This window comes from Oncorhynchus masou, chromosome 32, assembly GCF_036934945.1.
Source record: "Oncorhynchus masou masou isolate Uvic2021 chromosome 32, UVic_Omas_1.1, whole genome shotgun sequence".
NCBI lineage: Eukaryota > Metazoa > Chordata > Actinopteri > Salmoniformes > Salmonidae > Oncorhynchus > Oncorhynchus masou.
The window spans coordinates 7798724-7815936 of NC_088243.1; the positions used below are offsets into that span (position 1 = coordinate 7798724).

Here is a 17213-nt window from a genome sequence, read left to right on the forward strand (position 1 = left end):
CTACACCGACCTGTTTTCCTAGTCTGACCTGCTGCGAGGATATGGTCAGAGGACTTGATTGGTCACAGCGACAGTCAACACTGCCATCTGGTGGTCAAAATAGCAGGCTTCTTAGAGACATTTGTATAAATATATATATATATATATATATATTTAACTACGCAAGTCAGATAAGAACAAATTCTTATTCACAATGACAGCCTACCTCGACCAAACCCTAACGACGCTGGGCCAATTATGCGCCGCCCGATGGGACTCCCAATCACAGCCGGTTGTGACACAGCCTGGAATCGAACTGGAGTCTGCAGTGATGCGTCTAGCACTGAGATGCAGTGCCCTTAGACAGCTGCGCCACTCAGGAGCCCAGACAGTAATATCATTCCACGGAGGGCAGAGTATCTACAGATTTACAGTTTTTCCTTTAAATGTAGATATAGACCAGCTGGTGAGGTGAATTCCTTACAAATTAGTGACCTTAATTCAATCAATCAAGTACAAGGGTGGAGCCGAAACCTCAGACAGGACACTCCGGCGTAATAATGGCTGAAACGGTGTCATAAACGTGGTTTCCATGGTTTCCATGTGTTTGATACCATTCCATTCACTCCATTATTATGAGCCGTCCTCCCCTCAGCAGCCTCCACTGGTGTAAAATATTGGACCATTGGCGTTCATATTCTCAGAGCAGCTCATTTCTCCAACTGTCAACACATTCTAATAAATAGAGGATGTTTAATGGAGACGCGTTGGTTGGGAATTGTGGAGAGGTGCGCATTATTTGGGCTGTGTCCCATGCAAATGGTAGTCTCAGAGTCACGCATCTCTGCTTCTGTGGACTATGATTTACGCTCAAGGCTATGTTTAGACAGGCAGCCCAAATCTGATATTTTTTTCCACTAATTGGTCTTTTGAACCAATCACATCAGACTTTTTTTTTTTTTTAGATCTGATTGGTCAAGACCAATTAGTGGGGGAAAAAAAGATCAGAATTTGGCTGCCTGTCTAAACACACCAACACACCATTCAGTTGAAATTAGTGTAGACCTTCACATGATTTGTTAATTGACGTCAAATGGGAGACTACCTTCCGAGATCTGCCCCCTACAATACAAGTCAGACAGGATCATATTTAGCATTAGGATGAGCACTCTGGAGCCCACCAGGACTGTACTGGCTCAAACATTTTCATTTCCAGCACACGGTTCAAGCAACTACAATGGATGTGTAGCCGGGCCAGTGCAGTACAGCTCTGCTTGACTCGGCTCAGTACACGTCCAATTATTCCACTGTGTGCAGAGTGTGAAGGACCTCGTAGTGAAGGACATGGAGTCAATGTGTGCAGAGTGTGAAGAACCTCGTAGTGAAAGACAGGGAGTCAATGTGTGCAGAGTGTGAAAGACCTCGTAGTGAAGGACAGGGAGTCAATGTGTGCAGAGTGTGAAGAACCTCGTAGTGAAGGACATGGAGTCAATATGTGCAGAGTGTGAAGAACCTCGTAGTGAAGGACATGGAGTCAATGTGTGCAGAGTGTGAAGAACCTCGTAGTGAAAGACAGGGAGTCAATGTGTGCAGAGTGTGAAAGACCTCGTAGTGAAGGACAGGGAGTCAATGTGTGCAGAGTGTGAAGAACCTGAAGGAACCAGAGTCCTCGTAGTGAAGGACATGGAGTCAATGTGTGCAGAGTGTGAAGAACCTCGTAGTGAAGGACAGGGAGTCAATGTGTGCAGAGTGTGAAGAACCTCGTAGTGAAGGACAGGGAGTCAATGTGTGCAGAGTGTGAAGAACCTCGTAGTGAAGGACAGGGAGTCAATGTGTGCAGAGTGTGAAGAACCTGTGAAGGACAGGGAGTCAATGTGTGCAGAGTGTGAAGAACAGAGTCAATGTGTGCAGAGTGTGAAGAACCTCGTAGTGAAGGACAGGGAGTCAATGTGTGCAGAGTGTGAAGAACCTCGTAGTGAAGGACATGGAGTCAATGTGTGCAGAGTGTGAAGAACCTGCAGGGAGTCAATGTGAAGAAGGACCTCGTAGTGAAGGACAGGGAGTCAATGTGTGCAGAGTGTGAAGAACCTCGTAGTGAAGGACAGGGAGTCAATGTGTGCAGAGTGTGAAGGACCTCGTAGTGAAGGACAGGGAGTCAATGTGTGCAGAGTGTGAAGAACCTCATAGTGAAGGACAGGGAGTCATTGAAAAATTGTCTTTATTATCTAAAATTTTAATAATTGACCAAACAGACATGCAGTTCAGTAAGAGACCTGTAGCGTATGTATTGTGATTGCACATCATCCTAGGCTAACTAAACATCCTCCGACGCTAACTAAACATCATCCTACGCTAACTAAACATCCTCCTACGCTAACGAAACAGTATATTTACATGCTAACTAAACATCCTCCGACGCTAACTAACCAGTATATTTACATGCTAACTAAACATCCTCCGACGCTAACTAACCAGTATATGGTTACACTGGGGCGGCAGTGTAGCCTAGTGGTTAGAGCATTGGACTAGTAACCGAAAGGTTGCAAGTTCAAATCCCCAAGCTGACAAGGTACAAAATCTGTCGTTCTACCCCTGAACAGGCAGTTAACCCACTGTTCCTAGGCCGTCATTGAAGATAAGAATTTGTTCTTAACTGACTTACCTAGTAAAATAAAGGTAAAATAAATATTTACATGCTAACTAAACATCCTCCGACGCTAACTAACCAGTATATTTACATGCTAACTAAACATCCTCCGACGCTAACTAAACAGTATATTTACATCCTAACTACAAAAAGGGGACCAACATCAAAATCCATATATACAAAAGGTAGAAGTCAATATACGGCAGCACAGTGATCGTTCTGGTCTGTCCTGGCACCACAATGGTGGAAGGAGCTTCCAGTTAATGTCAGGAAAGCAGCGTCACTGCCCATATTCTGAAAACATCTGAGAGTATCAACCCCAACACCCACCCCCCTCTTTTCTTACTAGCACTGACTTTGCTGATAGATACTTTAAGAAAAACATGTACTTAATCTACTACGACTGATATGTGGCTGTCTCACCTAGACATCTTAAGATGGATGTACTAACTGTAGGTCGGATAAGAGTGTCCGATAAATGACTATGTAGATGTAAAATGGCATTCACCACTCCTTGCCAATTGTCAATGCCTTCATATCAGGCAATTCAGGGGTGACCTGGTGTCTCAAGAGGTTTCCGCCTGATCAACGTTTATCCCACAGTCAGAGCAGTGGTATGACTTCTCACTAGTGTCCAACTGATCGTGTATCTTTCGATTTTACAGGTTTACAAAACTCTTTCCATACCCAGTACGGTCATAAGGAGTTTCTCCAGTGTGGATTTTCTGATGTGCTCTAAGGCCAGAGATCTGCCCGAAACGCTTCCCACAGTCAGAGCAGCCATAGGGTTTATCTACAGTAGAGCGCATGTGAGGAGGCCTGTGTGTTACCTGGTGTGTTTTTAGATAATCTACCCGGGAGAAACATTTCTCACAGTCAGGGCATTGGTACGGTTTTTCACCCGTATGTTCTCGCTGATGTCTCTTTAGGTGTTTTGCGTGGGCAAACTGCTTCCCACACTCAGGGCAGACATGAGGCTTTTCCCCCGTGTGTGTTCGCTGGTGTTCTGTAAGGTTACCTAGTTTGCCAAAGCTCTTTCCACAGTCAGAGCAAAGGTACGGTTTTTCTCCCCTATGTATTATTCTCTGGTGATTTTTCAATTGGGTCGAATTATTGTAGCTTTTATCACATTCAGGACATTGGAAAGGTTTCTCTCCTGTGTGCGACATCATATGAACTTTCAACCGATCTGATCTTGTAAATTTCTCATCACAACGCTCGCAGTGGAAAGGTTTCTCTCCCGTATGTAACCTCTTGTGTTTTTTCAAATTACCTGCTGAAGAGAAACGTTTTTCACAGTCAGGGCAGTGGTGAGGCTTCTCTCCAGTGTGAATCCTTTCATGTGCTTTTAAGTCCTCTTCTATGAGGAAACTAAGACCACAGTTAGAGCAGAGGTGAGGCTTCTCTCCAGTATGTTGTTGTTTATGTCTCTTAAAGGGTATCCAAGACGTAAAACTTTCATTACAGTCTGGACAGTGGTGGCGGGGCTTCTCTCCAGTGTGTGTGTACAGGTGATGATTAAGACCTGTTTGTGTTGTGAAACTCTTCTCACACTGAGAGCACTGGTAAGGTTTCTCACCAGTGTGTGTACGCATGTGTTCTTTAAGATGTGATCGTTTTGTGTACCTCTTTTCGCAGACGGGGCACTGGTGAGGTTTTTCCCCAGTATGTGTTCGCTGGTGGGCATTAAGGTTGCCCAGTAGACCAAAGCTCTTTCCACAGTCAGAGCAAATGTAAGAAGATGCTACATGCACTGCTCTCTGGTGAACTTTTAATTGCCTAGAATCGTGGAATTTTTTTGCACAAACAGCGCATTCGTAAGGCTTCTCTTCAGAATGTATCTTCATATGATCTTTTAACTGGTCCGCTCTGGTGTACTTCTTATCACACTGTGGGCAGTGGAAAGGTTTCTCTCCTGAATGCAAAAGCTTGTGTTTCTTTAAACATCCCGCTGTAGCAAAATTTTGCCCGCAGTCAGAGCAGTGGTGAGGATTCTCTCCTGTGTGAATCCTTTCATGTGCTTTTAGATCTTCTAGTAAAGAGAAACGAACGCTACAGACGGAGCAGTGGTGAGGCTTCTCTCCGATGTGCTTGTGTCTCTTATATTCGATTTCATTAAGGAAATATAAATTGCAATCTCCACAGCGGTATAGTTTCTCTCCAGTGTGTGAGTACATATGGCGCTTAAGATGGATTTGTTTTGTGAAATTCTTTTCACACTGAGAACACTGGTAAGGTCGGTCACCAGTGTGTGAACGCAGGTGTTCTTTAAAGTGTGAAGTGCTATGGTATTTTTTCCCACATTCAGGGCAGTAGTGAGTCTTTTTCCCAGTGTGCGTTGGCTTTTCGGCAATGTGTGTTGGGCTTTCCCCAGTGTGTGTTTGCTGGTGTTTTACCAGCTTGTCTTGTTGAGCAAAATCTGTTCCGCAGTCAGAGCCGAGGTCAGGTTTGTCAACAGTATGGGCCGTCTCCGGACATTGTTCTTCTACATTTCTGGAACTTGGCGATCTATTCTCAGAAACAAGTCGGAAGTTAATCTTCTCTTCGGTATGAGACATCGTATGTTCTTTCAACTCATCTGAAGTACTGTACCTCTTCTCACATTGCAGACAGTGGAAAGGTTTCTCTCGTTTGTGTAACTGCATGTGTTCCTTCAAAGTTTCCTCAGCGGAGAACCTTTGATCACAGTCAGGGCAGCGGTGAGACATCTTTACTTCATGTAATAACAGGTGCTCTTTAAGATTTGCCTTCATTTTAAAACTCTTCTCGCATCGACCACATTGGTAAGGCCGCTCCCCAGTATGCGTCATGATATGAACTTTCAACTGATCTGATCTGGTGTATCTCTTGTCGCAATGGGGGCAACAGAAAGGCTTAATCCCTGAATGTATACGCTTGTGTTTAGTTAAATACCGTGCTGTAGAGAACGTTCGGCCACAGTCAGAGCAGGGGTGAGGCTTCTCTCCAGAGTGCACTGGCAGGTGTTGGTAAAGATTTTTACTCTTTATGAAACTCTTGTCACACTGTGAACACTGGAAAAGCCTCTTTCCAACATGTAATCGCAAGTGTTTTTGAAGACCTGCATTACTAGAGAACCTCTTCTTACATTCAGGGCATTGGTAAGAACTCACAGAAGATAAACTTTCTTTGCTACCTGAACAGTGGGATGACGTCTCTCCAGAGTGTGTGTGCAGGTGCCGTTTAGGCTGTGATCGTTTTGTGGATCTCTCCTTACGTTGAGGGCTGTGGTGAGAACTCTTTGCTTTGTCAAGTTCCTGGTGTTTCTCCCCTGGTGTAGATAATATCTCCACTGATGAGTGGGAGGAATCGGGACCCTCTCCTGTATGAATGACATCAGAAAAACATATCAGAGTTGCAACAAGTTACACAATATCAACTTTGAAAAGGTGCAACACCCGCTCACCATTAAAAACATATTTTAACTTTTTAAAAGGAAAGATTCACCCATTTTGGCTTGAAAGTTGAATAGCTCAGATGTACATGAAAACATGAAATAACCCTGGGAGAAAATAGAACAGTCAAAAAAGGGGTGAATCTTTCCTTTTAAAAGCTTGTTGTTTCGGCCTTCATCAGAACATCAAGGCCATTGACGAAGGCTGAAAACGTCAAGCTCAATAGTCGTTTAAATATAATAAGACACTTTTTTTTTAATGGTGAGCGAAAGTTGCGCATTTTTCCTTCTCAAATGATGATCAAATGTCTTGGTTGCACCTCAACTCACGTCGGTTGAGCAGTGAGAACCCCTCCACTTCTTTCCACTAGATCAACTTTGAACATGAGCACAAATCGGCATTATCATGCAATGTGACATCATCACCAAGCAATGTGGCGTCTTAAAAGCAATCTGTTCTCTAATTCATACCTTCATTAGCAAAGACCAAAATCTTCTCCTCCTGTTCTTCCACTTTGATGTTGAATCTCCGCCCCAGCATAAACCTACAGTCCTCCAGCAGCACTGTTGCCTCCTGCTGCAAAGACTGTGTGCCACTGTCACAATCAGGATCTAGTGACTCCCTCTGCTCTGGTATAATGAGCCACTCTGGAGCTGGATCCGCCAACTTCCTGTTATTAGGCAACCGAGATCCTCCCTCCTCATTCGGTACTCCGTCGCAGCTTGCTTGTGAGGTGTCCACCTCCGCTATCGCTGATTGGCTGGGACTCGTGGGCACACCCCTGGCATCTGCCTGTATTCCTTTGATGTCTTCTTTCAGTTGGAGTAACCGAGACATTCCCTGCTCATCTGATTCCATTAGATTGACATTTTCACAATATTCCCCTACTATACGACGCAATGAGCGTTGAGTCTTTCCTTTGACTTCTGACCCATCTTTGCCTCCTACTCCAATACGTTCACACAGGTAACGTAAATTGTCCTCAGTTAAAGTATATAAACTCAATTCGATTTCATCCAACAATGTTTCCCTCTCTCGACTCATATTGTCCTACTCAAGTCATGTGGCAACCTTCGACTGGTCAGCCAGCTAGCTCTTCCAAGGTCTCGGACACTCTGCACACTTCTCTTGCGTGATATGTGCTGATGCTCACATGAAAATAAAGCTGTGCTGTGCTTCCTCCAGGGTAGACTGAAGGTATCTAGGACATGGCCTCGCTCTCCTGAAATAAAATCACATAGAGAAGGGGAATGAAATCCCAGAAGGCCTTGTTGACTTGTTACCCACAGTGACATAATAACTTTGTTTTTTTTAAACAATAATTATTGATTTGTTCCTGGAGTGCCAAAGGGTAGGCAGGATAAGGCTGCCATCAAGCACAGAATTGTCCGAGCTAAACTGACCAAGACGCACCTCCAACAACGCATTACACCTCACACAATTCTGCCCCAAAACAATGAAAACTTTTCACCCAGTGGCATATGCACTATTTCAAAATTTAAAAAGCTCTCGCGCATCTGAGCTACCTTTTTCGCAGGTGCATGGTAACAGTTTAATTAATAAAATGAGGGAAAAGAAGAAGAAACCAGCACACTGCTCTTGATTGTATCCCTGATCTTTAATAAGCTTTGCGTCAAGGCCTTCGTCAGAGCTTTTGTGAGTTTTTTTTTTTAAATTAGCACCCTTATGTAGACCTGGCCCCACCCACATCCGTTCCACGCATCAAAAGCACTCACAAACTTCTACAGATGCACAATCGAGAGCATCCTGGTGGGCTGTATCACCGCCTGGTACGTATGGCAACTGCTCCGCCCTCAACCGTAAGGCTCTCCAGAGGGTAGTGAGGTCTGCACAACGCATCACCGGGGGCAAACTACCTGCCCTCCAGGACACCTACACCACCCGATGTTACAGGAAGGCCATAAAGATCATCAAGGACATCAACCACCCGAGCCACTGCCTGTTCACCCCGCTATCATCCAGAAGGCGAGGTCAGTACAGGTGCATCAAAGCTGGGACCGAGAGACTGAAAAACAGCTTCTATCTCAAGGCCATCAGACTGTTAAACAGCCACCACTAACATTGAGTGGCTGCTGCCAACACACTGACACTGACTCAACTCCAGCCACTTTAATAATGGGAATTGATGGGAAATGATGTAAATATATCCACAGATTCTCGATTGGATTCAGGTCTGGACTTTGACTTGGCCATTCTAACAACATATATTATCTACTGCATCTTTATGTAATACATGTATCACTAGCCACTTTAACTATGCCACTTTGTTTACATACTCATCTCATATGTATATACTGTACTCGATACCATCTACTGTATCTTGCCTATGCTGCTCTGTACCATCACTCATTCATATCTTTATGTACATATTATTTATCCCCTTACACTGTGTATAAGACAGTAGTTTAGGAATTGTTAGTTAGATTACTTTTTGGTTATTACTGCATTGTCGGAACTAGAAGCACAAGCATTTCGCTACACTCGCATTAACATCTGCTAACCATGTGTATGTGACAAATAAAATTTGATTCGAGGGAAAACAAATAAGTGCTACCAAATACAACAATATGCATTTCATAAATACTCAAATAAAGTGTTTACATAAAACGTATTAAAACACGTCTGTAAAACCACAATGAGGACATCGACCCACCAAGCATGTTTTCATAAATCATTGGGAACAGTGCAAGAAGAACAGAGTAATCTGAAATAGAGGCATAATTCATGTTCAGAATAACGTTAACAATTCAACATAACATACATAGGCATTTCATCATGTAGGCCTCTAGGAAATAATGTCTGGAGGGTGAAAATCCCAAAACATTCCCTTTAACTCAGAGTTCTATTGATATCTCCTCGCCTGTCTGATATCTTAACTTTCTCTACGCCACAAAATCAAAAAAAGGGTAGAAATGTCATGTGTTAGGTCATTAAAATGAACCGTGACTGGATAATCACTGTCATATGTCCTGATTTAACTTTTAAGTTCAACGATTCTCTGTTTGAGAGAACAAGAGGTTTTACCTTTATAGCACAGCCCACATTGACATTTAATCATGTAGATAACATGGGGGGGGGGGGGGGGGGGCACATCATAATGTCACTCATTGGGAACTGTTTTCCTGTATGTGGGTGGAAGAAATATTCACACTTCATCATATTGTTGTATTGTGCGCAACCACTGCATTTATAGCTACCATTCGGACGAGGCGTAAGAGAGCTTGGCTGATTTTATTTTGTGGTTGGCAGTTGACTTGGACCATTTTATCGCGTACATTGCGACCTCTCCTATATACAGTAAGTGGGGGATTCTTACATTCAGCCGGCAAAGCTGTGTCCGATGAGAAAACATGCCAGTGTTTCTTGACAGCATCTCCCACGTTTTGCGAGTTCAAAGTATATGTGGTGGTGAACATTACAGTGTTATTTAGCTCTAGCGGGTATTTTTTGAAGCAGTTCATCTCATGTTTTCCCCAATGTCAAATTAAGAGTTTCATCCACACATTGTGGAGAGTAACCTCTTCTTAGAAACCTATTGTTCATCTCCGCTGCTTTTTCTAGATTGTCCTCTGTGGAGTGGCGTATATGCGCCGCAGTCTGAGAAACGGGCTTCTTGCAAGTCCTCTTTTTAATGGCTCAGGGTGGAAGCTGTCCCCTTGTAATGTAGTACTTCTGTCCGTTTCTTTTCTATACAGAGTTGTGAATAGGGTTCCATTTGATTTCTCAATCCACATGAGAATGAACACGTTTATTGTCACATTCAATAGTGAATATGAGATTGGGGTCATTGTCATTGAATAATGCCATAAAGTCTGACAGCTCTGCCAAAGTCAGGAGCGCAAAATATTTATCTTGTCCATACCTAGCGCGCCTCTCCATGGTGCTGTTGGAGACGCCGCGCTCCACCACCACTCAAATAATCTAATATAAATCATGTAGCCTATAGTAGAAAGAGTAGCAGCATATGTGGCCTTTCTATAGCCTACAGACTGGAGACCATATTTATGACAATGTTAAGTGGATCACTGTTTTTCTACATCATGCACGTGTCGCTGATCAAATATGCTTCAATTTCAATGACTTAGCACTCACCATATACACAAAAAAAAGGTCAGGTCGAAATGAAACGGACGATATGGAATGAAAGTAGGCTATTGACCGGGAGTTTCACTCCTTGGGCTAAATTATAATAAATCAGTGATTTTAATTGTAGGCCTATTCATTATTTTTTTTACGAGCTAGTCATAGCAAAAAAAAAATAGTTTGCTTTCCCTGCTGTGTAAACACAATGATTCTAATTGCAAATGAGCTCAAAATAACTCCCGATATACTTGGGTAGCTGATATGCTGATCAGAGAGACAAAACTATTAGTCTTAAACTTTGGTCAGGATTCAGGACTGGGCTAATAATGCCAATACAGCTGCCTATGTGGCATGCATATGTATTTATAAAACTGCATTGCGGCCGACACTATTATACTTTGCGGGGATAGGAGGAGCGGCGGCAATTTTTGGTGCTTGCCGAGGGGCGGCAGAATGGCGAGGACCGGTGTTGTGCAGAAAATCTCCCCCACCTTCTAATTTCCTTCATTTTGTGGCTACAGTCAAATACTTTATGTGGCACACATCAGAGTCAAATACTTTCTATAGAACAAAATGCACGTCAGGATAGGCAACCGAAATTAATAAAATGTGTGTTTTATTAAACAGAGGAAGTAAAATGTTGGCAAGCAATAAACGTTTCTGAATGGCTGAATTATTATCTTTACAATTACAAAATACTGGTCGAATAAGACATGGGCGAGATTAAGAATTTTGGCAAAAATATTTATTTATAGACAAATACAAAATAAGTAGCGGATTTAAGTACGGGCGACATAGGGGAGATTTTCGGCACAACACCACATCAATTCAATCGCCGCATCAAACACTAGGCCATTTACCTAATGCAACACACCTGGTCTCCCAGACCAAAAATACAAATAGGTTACCAAGTCAATGGAAAAACAAGAGGCCCAGTGTTCCCTGATGTTCTGAGCCACATACTAACGTTCGCGTGCCAGTGTATACATCAAGACCGAAACGATGAAGTATCTATGAATATTTCACTCAACAGCTTAACGATTTGAGAAGATGTGACACTACCATACAGAGAAGTTAAGTATTTGCTATCATGTTTTCGGGTTCAATTGCCTGTATAGCCAGCTAGCAGTTAGCAATACTAGCTAGGTAGGTAAGATATCTAGTCGAACAATGAACATATTTTGACCACGTGCATGCGGTCTTCATTGGTAGGTTAGTTTCAGGACTGTAAATATAATGGACTTGTCCTTGCAAGGTAACATTTAGCAATGTATTTAAAAAGTGAACAAATTAAGCTATGAATCAAAGTCGGACCTTTTTTTACTTACCTTTTCCCATCAGCGTCTCCTCAGCAACACTAAAAGAAAAATACGTCCGGGTCACTTTTTTACGTTTTCAAAATAAAAGTCCCTAATGTAATAGAACTGTCATAAACCTGTATTTGTCTAAAACATGAACAATAACTCATTTGTTCATATTTAAGTGGCATTTGCATTACATTTTGGGCTTTAAAATATGTCCAAAAAAATGTTTATGCCTGGACACTATATGGGAAAAATATATAGCAGTGTACAGGAAAACAATTCTTTGTGCAAGTGTAAAGTGGTGTAGGGAGAACTCAGGAGGGTCTGTAGAATCTATATATGGTTTAATTACATGGGGCGTTGAATCATGGAGTGTTGCTGGCCTTAAACTGTGGTCAAACAGCTTAAAATGGTTTGCCTGGATAATATGGTACATATATCACTGTGCAGGAAACACTACATAGATTGTGTCCATAAAGCCAGGGTTCTGTCTACTTAGAGTTCCTAGAATACAAAACAGGTGAGTTCGAACACAAAGCTTGGTCATAAGAAGCTTTATGTTGATATTTGAATCGAGACACGCATATTAGCACCATGCCCAGAAACACTTTCTACTCCACCCACTCAATTAGTTCCAACGCAATCCACTACAGGCCTATACATTACATATTGGCTTATAAGTATTCAGACCCCTTGACTTTTTCCACATTTTGTTAGGTTACAGCCTTATTCTAAAATTGATTAAATTAACAAGGCAGCTCCCACAATTTTATCAATTTCTCTCAGCCAACCAGTAATTTGTGTAAGTGCTGTGCTTGTTGTGTGTCCTTCCCTATAAGCGTGCTGAAAGTCTGTCAATTTGTTTACTGTGAAATAGCATTGTATCTGGTCAAACAACTTCCTCCAGAAGTTTACTAAGGGTTGGTAACAGGCTGATTGGTCGGCTATTTGAGCCAGTAAAGGGGGCTTTACTATTCTTAGGTAGCAGAAAGACTTTTGCTTCCCTCCAGGCCTGAGGGCACACGCTTTCTAGTAGGTTTAAATTGAAGATGTGGTAATATTGTCAATCATACTCAGAAATTTTACATCCAGATTGTTAGACCCATGATGGCTTGTCATTGTTGATAGACAATTTTCTCACCTCTTCCACACTGACATTACGTAATTGAAAAGTACAATTCTTGTCTGTCATAATTTGGTCCGATATACTTGGATGTGTAGTGTCAGCGTTTGTTTCTGGCCAGCCCTAAGTTTATCTTACCAATGAAAAAGTAATTAAAGTAGTTGGCAATATCAGTGGGTTTTGTGATAAATTATACATTTTATTTAAGTTGCCCTGAAGCTTTTTTACTATCATTCTTTATATATTTTATTTGTTTCATAGTGTGGTTGTTTGTTCTTTTTTAGTTTAGTCCCACTTTGTTTTTGTACGTTTGCTAATCAGTTGTGCGACCAGACTTATTTGCCATAGCTTTTGTCTCATCCCTCTCAACCATACATTTGTTTCAATTCCTCATCCATCTAAGGGGATTTAACAGTTTTAAGTCAGTTTCCTAATGGGTGTATGCAAATGAGTAACTGGAATAACAATTTCATTAATGTGTCAAGTGCAGCATCTTGTTGATCTTCATGACACACCACAGACCAGCAAATATTCTTTACATCAGTAGCTGAAACAAGGAAGTAAAACCATTGAACATTGTTATGTAATATGACTTCATTTTTTCTGTTCAAAGACCAACATCTTCCACTGTGATGTTGACTTTCTGCTCCAGCAGCACAGTTCCCCTCTTAAAGAGTTGGCCAAGTTGCCATCTCTGGAGCCTGCTGAACACTCAGGGCTCTACTGTTACAACAAGGACCCAATGACTCTGCAGGCTGTCTCAGTTTGGAAGGACAGCGGCAGGCTAAGCAGGTCCTCAATCTCCTAAAATAAACACACACCCATATACATATATATATATATATTACACAAAAGGAAATCAATATGCTCTACTAATGGGTTTCCCACGCTAGAGTTTACAAGGTTGAATCCTTTCTAATTCCCAACATCTCCTTCTCAGTCCATTTACAAGTGGATGTTCTAGGCTTTGAAGTTGTGCTCATCTTTCTAATCTCCTGTCAGTTTGTCTTTATGACAGATTACTCACCCCTCTCACTCTGCTGTGGTATGAGTCACGGTGCAGTTGACTTGACCTCCAGCCTGTTGCTGAGAAACCAAGCCCCTCCCTCCTCATTCTGTATTCCTTAGACATCTTCCTTCAGTTGGTGTAACCGAGACATTCCCTGGTTAGTTGGTTCCAGTAAATCAACATTTTCACAATATTCTTCTTATTTTACCCAATGAGCGTTGACTCTTTCCTTTCACTTCAGATCCATTTATTCCACAACGTTCAAACAGGCAAAGTGCATTGTCCTCAGTTAAAGTCCATAAAATCAGTTCGATGTCATCCAACAACATTTCCCCATCTCGATTTTATGTTTCCTACTCATGTTGCAAATATGTGCCAGGGCTAACATGAAGATCGATCCAAGTGATACTTCCAGCATTGAAGGAGAGGAGCAGGTTGAGGTCCTCGCTGTCTTCAATGTAAGCCTACGCTATGAACTTAAAAGGTAGTCGGTACACTCAAACACATCAGCAGCATATAAGCACGGGGTAAATCTCTGTACCACTCCAAAGGAGGACACAGTAACTTTTGAGTTAAAGGTATATTCTAATATGCATACCATCAAATGCATGTGGTAAAACAATGCAGGAAATTGGAATGCGTCTCCCATGACTACAACATTTTAACAATAGGCCTATGCTACGATTTGAAGCTACATCATTTTGTTAACAAACATTTCTTTACATTTATACAAATCTATAATTAAGCAAGTCCCATGTCAGTCCCATGTCATTTTGATCACAAGAAATACTAACATAACCTAGGTAATCTTAACTAGCTAGGGTGCATCAATACATTTCAAGCAAAGTTTTGCACAAGACTGTAAATCGCTAGGTAAATAACTCACCATTTAAACATTTTTTTAGCATTTATGAAGCTTTATCAGTAGTACAAATGTGTCCATGGTTGGACCCAAAGATGGTGGAGGGCATCAGCGTCTTATCAGCAAAATATAATAGTACTTCCGGGTCACACAAATGAGGAACAGTCCACAATAAAAGCCATGAGTCGGTATTCACGTCATGAAGTAGTCCTCTAAATCACGCCCACCGATTTTAAAATGCGATAAATGGTAAAGCCTTTACTATTGTTGTCTTGTCCAATAGTTACATAACAAAAAATATAGACATTACATTCTTAAACCTGATAAAAGCCTTTAGATACAAATACTTCATTTTATATGAGAGGACAAACATACAAAAGGTGCAGCTCTATCTGGGGAAACTTACTTATTGAATTTTACTTTCATAAGAAATGTATTCACTTAGTCATTGCCGTACATTATAATGCGTTATCAGTATTGATTCAGGTTAGTATTAGCTATTATACAATATACATTCCCATTTTTATTCATTTAGTTCTTATCAAGAGCGACTTGCAGCAGCGAGTGCATACGTGGTTATCAAACCCAACTCTGGCGTTGCAAGCATCGTGGTCTCCCAACTGAGCCACACCGTGTTTATAAAACTGTTACAGGTTTGACCAAACTTCAGAGTTCCATATAGCAAATATCTATTAATACTTATGTATTATTTTACACACATTAAAAATAACTCGCAACCCCTCGTTTTTTTTCTTCTTTGAAGTTTTTCTATTTGGGGTTTGTCACCTTAAACCATCAATGGAGATTACCACAAGCACCACTAGTGACGTTTTAAATTGCCCAGAGAAAATAAGCTCTACCCACAATCAGTGCAAAAGTATGTGTTCGCAGGTGACATTTTAAGTTACTCAGGCTTCTCGTCTGTGTGCACTCCCTGGTGACTAATTCATTCAGATAAAAGAAAATAAGATGAAATTAGCTATAAATAATACAGTTTAAACAAAAATGTACATAGTGTATATACAATGTTTACATAGTGCATAGTGAGTGGGATAATAAAGTGCAGTAGCAGCATAGATTTATAGAGTACGAATGATGAGTATGTACAGGAGTTATGTAAATAGGATAAGTACATGAATCCTCAGTAGTGCAGTAAGGTGCATCAGTAGTGCAGTAAGTGGACAGAACTATTGTATTAGTCTGGTAGACAAATGATTCCAATGTGTAAAGAATGTCAATAAATGGCATGTGGTAGCATTTCGCTACATCTACAATAACATCTGCTAAACACATACAGTGGGGCAAAAAAAGTATTTAGTCAGCCACCAATTGTGCAAGTTCTCCCACTTAAAAAAGATGAGGCCTGTAATTTTCATCATAGGTACACTTTAATTATGACAGACAAAATGAGAAGAAAAAAATCCAGAAAATCACATTGTAGGATTTTTAATGAATTTAATTTGCAAATTATGGTGGCAAATAAATATTTGGTCACCTACAAACAAGCAAGATTTCTGGCTCTCACAGACCTGTAACTTCTCCTTTAAGAGGCTCCTCTGTCCTCCACTCATTACCTCCATTAATGGCACTGGTTTTTAACTTGTTATCAGTATAAAAGACACCTGTCCACAACCTCAAACAGTCACACTCCAAACTCCTATGGCCAAGACCAAAGAGCTGTCAAAGGACACCAGAAACAAAATTGTAGACCTGCACCAGGCTGGGAAGACTGAATCTCCAATAGATAAGCAGCTTGGTTTGAAGAAATCAACTGTGGGAGCAATTATTAGGAAATGGAAGACATACAAGACCACAGATAATCTCCCTCGATCTGGGGCTCCACGCAATATCTCACCCCGTGGGGTCAAAATGATCACAAGAACGGTGAGCAAAAATCCCAGAACCACACATGGGGACCTAGTGAATGACCTGCAGAGAGCTGGGACCAAAGTAACAAAGCCTACCATCAGTAACACACTACGCCGCCAGGGACTCAAATCCTGCAGTGCCAGACGTGTCCCCCTGCTTAAGCTAGTACATGTCCAGGCCCACCTCAAGTTTGCTAGAGAGCATTTGGATGATCCAGAAGAAGATTGGGAGAATGTCATATGGTCAGATGAAACCAAAATATAACTTTTTGGTAAAAACTCAACTCGTCATGTTTGCAGGACAAAGAATGCTGAGTTGCATCCAAAGAACACCACACCTATTGTGAAGCATGGGGGTGGAAACATCATGCTTTGAGGTTGTTTTTCTGCAAAGGGACCAGGACGACTGATCCGTGTAAAGGAAAGGATGAATGGGGCCATGTATCGTGAGATTGAGTGAAAACCTCCTTCCATCAGCAAGGGCATTGAAGATGAAACGTGGCTGGGTCTTTCAACATGACAATGATCCCAAACACACCGCCCGGGCAACGAAGGAGTGGCTTCGTAAGAAGCATTAAGGTCCTGGAGTGGCCTAGCCAGTCTCCAGATATCAACCTCATAGAAAATCTTTGGAGGGAGTTGAAAGTCCGTGTTGCCCAGCAACAGCCCTGATCTGCATGGAGGAATGGGCCAAAATACCAGCAACAGTGTGTGAAAACCTTGTGAAGACTTACAGAAAACGTTTGACCTCTGTCATTGCCAACAAAGGGTATATAACAAAGTATTGAGAAACTTTTGTTATTGACAAAATACTTATTTTACACCATAATTTGCAAATAAATTCATAAAAAATCCTACAATGTGATTTTCTGGATTTTTTTTTCCCCTCATTTTGTCTGGCATA

General features: G+C 41.6%; 1 long non-coding RNA gene across 1 annotated transcript; it reads right to left on the reverse strand.

The window, feature by feature from the left end:
• Positions 1–2179: 2179 nt before the first annotated feature.
• LOC135525519 (uncharacterized) lies at positions 2180–11502 on the reverse strand. The gene is made up of 3 exons (XR_010453176.1): positions 11472–11502; positions 6510–7261; positions 2180–5966 (listed from the first exon to the last, which is right to left on the reverse strand). It is a non-coding gene; the product is annotated as an uncharacterized LOC135525519 (long non-coding RNA).
• Between the last annotated feature and the right edge of the window lie 5711 nt (positions 11503–17213).